The sequence below is a fragment of the Otolemur garnettii genome, unplaced genomic scaffold (genome assembly GCF_000181295.1).
Source record: "Otolemur garnettii isolate 467f Iridium unplaced genomic scaffold, OtoGar3 scaffold00148, whole genome shotgun sequence".
NCBI lineage: Eukaryota > Metazoa > Chordata > Mammalia > Primates > Galagidae > Otolemur > Otolemur garnettii.
In genome coordinates this window covers 1277118-1282991 of record NW_003852543.1, presented here as the reverse complement: position 1 = coordinate 1282991, position 5874 = coordinate 1277118, and the positions used below count along the sequence as shown (strand labels likewise).

Genomic DNA, 5874 nt, shown 5'->3' with positions numbered 1-5874 from the left:
AGAGACAAGGGTCCAAGGGTCCTGTTTCATTCTTCTGCATGTTTTTTCATTCTATCCATTTTCCCCAGCACTTTATTGAATAGGGCTTCCTTTCCCTAGTGTATGATTTTTGTCTGATTTGTCAACAACATACTGGGAAACCAAATTCAACAACACTTCAAAAAGTAATTCACCGTGATCAAGTGGGTTTCATCCCAGGGATCCAAGGATGGTTCAATATATGCAAATAAATAAATGTGAATCACCACACAAGCAAAAACAAAGAGTGTAAGATTATCTCAATAGATACAGAAAAAGCATTTGATAAAGTCCAACACCCTTTCCTGATAAGAACTCTTAAGAGCTTAGGCATAGATGGGACTTTTCTATTATTTTTTTTTTTTATGAAATCATAGCTGTGGACATTAATGCAATCATGGGGTACAATGTGCTGGTTTTATATACAATTTGAAATGTTTTCATCAAACTAGTTCATATAACCTTCACGGCATTTTCTTAGTTATTGTGTTAAGACATTTATATTCTATACCTAGTAAATTTCACATTTACCCTAGTAAACTGCATTGTAGGTGTGGTCCCATCAATTACTCTCCCTCCACCAATCATATGGGACTTTTCTTAAACTGATAGAAGCCATCTACAACAAACCCATAGCCAATATCATACTGAATGGGCTTGTTTAAACCTGCCCTTCTTGAGAAGGCTTTCCAGCTAGTCAAAAGGAATTGAATGTTGTGATCTCAGTCTTTGGTTCCCCCTTTTTCGAAAAATATTTTTTCCTGGGAATAGAATTCTTGGTTGACAATTTTTTCTTTCAACCCTTTAAAAATTGTCACTTGAATATCTTCTGGTTTTTATAGTTTTCAAAAAGAAGTCTGTTTTAATTCTTTGTTCTTACATACATCATGTGGGTTTTATTGTTTTACTTTTAAGATTTTCTTTTTTTTTTCTTCTTCCTACCTTTTGCTTTATTTTTACTGTGATAGAATGGTAAATATAATTGACTTTTCATCTCTCTCTTCAATCTTACAAAGTTAGGAAAAGAGGGAAAGATAAGAGAACCTCAGTGACTACTTAATACCTAGTCAGAAATTCTTTCATTGTTATTAGCTGAGGCATTTTGAACGCTAGCCTTACTGGTTCAGCTATGATAAGGAAGTCCCTAAAGTACCAGAAAAGGTTTGGGATTGAGTTTTAGACCTTTGGCTGAAGTCCAGAAATAACCCTTTCTCTGATAGCAGTCTGATAAGGGAGTTTCTGTGAATTTTTTAAAAGTTGGTTACGGGCAGCGCCTGTGGCTCAAGAAGCAGGGTGCCAGCCCCATATACCAGTGGTGGTGGGTTCAAACCTGACTCAAAACCTGAAAAAAAAAAAAAAGTTGGTTATGATTGGTCTCAGCATCAATGACTGAGTATACTGAGTATACTCAGTATTCTCAGTATACTTAGAATGAATGTCACCAGTCTCAATGTTTTCTATAGACAAGGAGGGGGATTCCAGCAAACTATAACTACCAAATGAGGAATATGAAATAAAGTTTTAAAAAGATAAAATATGACTAAAAATTTAAGATTTGCTTTTTATCTTTAGTTTTAATTAGTATGAATATGAAGATTCTAAGGATGTGTGTGTGGACATATATTTTCATTTCTCTCGGCTATGTACTTAGAAGTGGATTTGCTGGATTGTATGGCAACGGTATATTTAACAATTTGAGGAAGTGCCAAGCTGTTTTCCAAAGCAGCTACATTATTTAACAGTCTTACCAGCAATATATCAAGTTTCTAATTTCTGCAGGTTTCTTCTTAACACCTTATTGACTGGCAATTTTACACAGAAGCTATCTCATGTCACTGGCTATTATTCTGTAATTGAATATGGAAGTGAAACAGTCTAAATAAACTTTAATATGCTTTATTTATATATAATGTATTGAAATGAAACATAACTTCTGTATAACTTTGAATAATTTTTTTGGTATGATAAACTGTATAGCACTCATGTGCAGTGGCACACAGCAGGTTTTGCAAATACATCTTGTTTCACTGTGCTTTCTTTTGAAAAGCATATGCTACACATTCTGGTTGGATTCTTTTATATTGCAGCGACTATTTTTCTAAAATGTGGCCTTCTGGTTGTCCTGAAAGGTAAATCTTTGTAAGGTGCTCTTTTAGAGGAACCAGAAGTGCCAGGTTCTGTGCTGCATTCATTTGAATCAAAGGTTGTCTATTCCCTAGCTACTTCTAGTAGAAATTGTTCTTATCTCTTTTTCTTTTGTAAATCGTAGTCACAGTAGATTTTGAATGCATTAAATAAAGCAGAATTGATCAGAAAGAATGCTACTTTTTTATACCACTTTAAGCTTCCTTGAAAGATGCTGCTGTTTGCCACACACCGGTCTGCTTGATTGGCTCCTTTCACGTACTCGTTATGCTCTCAGATGCACGTAGGTTTACCTGTGTCATCCATAGCATTCCTCTTTTGCTTTCCAGTGGATTTCATAGGCATCGTGAATAATTGGTATCAGATGCACTAGCTTTTATCTTTCCATGTGATAAGAATAATGGGTCCTTTCTGTAAAAACATTATTTCCCCTCTGAAGATTCTTTGACTTTTCTTTTAGTACTTTTGGTAAACCACCGTTCTCCCTTCTAGTGCCGCAGACTAGTGTTTTCTTTACTAATAATATTTCAGCTGTAGAAATGTTGTTAATGATTATCTTGGTATACATGATGCCAAGAATCAAGATATGGCTCTAAGCTGACAGTTTTGGTATTTTTTTTTGTTTATTTGTTTGTTTTTTTGAGGCCTGACCTACCCCCACTGTCTTTGGCTAACAGAGGAGAGACAGCCAAGGAAGGATAATATAGTTTCTTGTAGCTTTTTGCCTTCCCTTGAATAGATCTCAAGGTTGTAAATGTAGCCGGTCTCATGTTCACAAAGCATTCTCACCAAACCCCATATTTTGTTACCTTTGCCAGCTTTATATGTTCTGCAGCTGATACATCCTCTGTCTAGTACCACTGCTTCATCTAGGGTTAACTCCTGCTTAGGTATATACAAAGACTGAAATTTTGGGAAAAAAAAAAAAAAGACAGGCGGCACCTGTGGCTCAATCAGTAGGGCGCCAGCCTCATATACTGAGGGTGGTGGGTTCAAAACCCAGCCCCTGCCAAACTGCAACAAAAAAATAGCCGGGTGTTGTGGCGGGTGCCTTTAGTCCCAGCTACTCGGGAGGCTGGGGCAAGAGACTCGCTTACGCCCAGAGTTGGAGGTTGCTGTGAGCTGTGAGATGCCACGGCACTCCACCGAGGGTGATAAAGTGAGACACTGTCTCGGAAAAAAAAGACTAAAAGTTTGGGATAAAGTAATCCAAAAAAGGCCTAATTTTACAAAGTCTTCACTAGATGTAGCTTGTGAATTATCACTAAGATGAAAAAAATGTGGGGATTTGCTCAAACCTCATTCTGGTTATAGTTTGGGAAATATTGGTGTTTTAGGCAAAGGATCTGTTGACCAGTAATCTCTTCAATGCAATTTTTTTTTTTAAGAGACAATCTCACTTTGTTGCCCTCTGTGCAGTTGCTCTCTGTGAACTGACATCACAGTTCACAGCAACTGCCAGCTCTTGGGCTTAAGTGATTCTCTTGCCTCAGCCTCCCGAGTAGCTGGGACTACAGGCACCCACCACAAGGTCTGACTATTTTTTGGTTGTTGCAGTTTGGCCGGGACCAGGTTTGAACCTGCCACGCTCTGCATATGGGTCCGGTGCCCTACTCACTGAGCCACTGGTGCTGCCAATGCAGTTTTTTTGTTTGTCCCATCAATATCAAGAAACTGAGAAATTTCCTTATATCACTAGTAGTAACTTCTATCCATGGTAAAATTTTAGCAGTTTTTATAAAATACTTTCATTTGATGGTGGTTTGAGAAGCAACTAAATAAAAAAATCATTATCAAAAAGTAAATTTTGTCACTTCACTGATACTCTAGGAATCACTAAGTTCAACAGTCACACCTGAAATATTTGTATAATTCTCCAAGGTTAGTGTAATATCATTTTCAATCCACTCTTCTTCAAAATCACTTTCACTATCAGATTCTATTACATTTCTTTTTTGCCATTTTGGTGGTCTGGTATCAGATTTATAACTGTCTTTCAATAAACTATCATATTCCAGATCACTACAAAATATTTCAAAATTACTTGGACAATCAGATAAATCATTTGCTTATGGTTCATTGAACAATTCTTCATTGTCACTATCTGTCATGGTTGAAATTTTTATAATACTAGAATTATGATAAAAACTTGAATGTCTAGAAAAATAATTTTTTTATAACAAAATGAACACAACCGAACATGATCAAGAAAACTTTTACAATATCCTACATTACCCTGCATTTTAAAAATTGCAATAGCTAATGCCAGTGCAAACACAAGTTAACTTATGATCAATTAACAAAGTTTGCATATATAATGCACAAGTTAACTTGTGACCAGTCAAAAATGTGTTAAAACTTGTTAATGTCCACCTTTTTAATTTTTAGCTCTCTTAGTGATAGTGAAGTGATATGTCATTGTGCTTTTGAATAACTGGAATTTATATTTTTGGGAGACTAGTGCTTCATTTAACTAAACTGTGGTAATTGAAATTTATGTATATTATGTCTGTGCAAAATAAGAACTGCCTATATGTCATAAAACTAACGATACACGATTATATATTTTTCTTTTAACAGAAAAGGAAAATCTGTGTGTGTGTATTCTTTTGTGTTTATCCCTGCGTTTACTATTTCTTCTTTCCTTCCTGTTTATCTGAGCTAAGACCTTCCTTCTATAGGTCTGTCTTTAATATATCTTATAGGTGCGCTAACAACAAATTCTTTCAATTTTATTTATATGAAAAGGTATTTATTTTGCCTTCTTTTTTAAAGGACGGCTTTGCTGGATATAGAAATGGTGATTGATTTTTGTTTGAGCACTTACAACATGTCTTTCCAATATCTTCTGGTTTTTTATAGGTTTTTAGAAGAAATCAGTCATTATGTTATTGTTCTCACATGTGTATTAAGTGCCGCTTTTGCTGCTTTTCTGATTTTTCCTTTATATTTAGCTTTTAGCAGTGTGTTTATGATGTCCCTAGGAGTGATTTTCTTTCCTTAATAGTATCATTCCACACAATCTGCCTTAGCTCCTTTCTCACATTTCATTAATCTCCAAGTCCTCCTGCCTGCAGGAGGCTACACTGTAGTAGCATCCTTTGGAACGGTGCATGTCTGTGACTTTCATGTTGTAACTTTGGCATGTGGACTCTTCCTTCTGGCTCTCTCCCTCAAAGCTCCATTGTTGCATATTGAGGCTAGATTAAGCTTACTAAACATTTTTATACATTTATCTTTGCTTTTCATACATATTTTCTTTTCTGAGAAAAGGTTATATTTTATAACTTTCTCTTTCTGTATTATCTTTCACTGGTAGACATCAGGCAATGGTAGTAATGACACAGGAGTTAAGCAAATACTTGATTCTATAAATACCTCCTTTCATAATGTGTTTACCCATCCCTCTTAAGTTCTCACAAAAGCACATGACATGTGCGTTTTCTAATTAGATGGTAGATCACCACTCAGATATTTGTCTATTCAACATTAAAAAAAATAGCAGGGGATTAAAAAATAAACAAGTAATTAGATGTCAGTTGTGTTTGGAATTACTCATTTGTATGTTTTTAGTCATTGGTATTCCTCTAACATCTTAGGCTTTATGATTGCTGATCTTTTTTTTTTTTTTTTTTTTGAGACAGAGTCTCATTTTGTCACTGATAGTAGAATGCTATGGTGTCATAGCTCATAACAACCTCAAACTTTTGG

At 35.4% G+C, this 5874-nt stretch overlaps 1 protein-coding gene across 1 annotated transcript in view; it reads left to right on the top strand.

Annotated features, from left to right (window-relative positions):
* The window catches only part of TMEM87B (transmembrane protein 87B), a 67601-nt gene that overhangs the window by 58447 nt on the left and 3280 nt on the right, over window positions 1-5874 (top strand). The window lies entirely within an intron of this gene.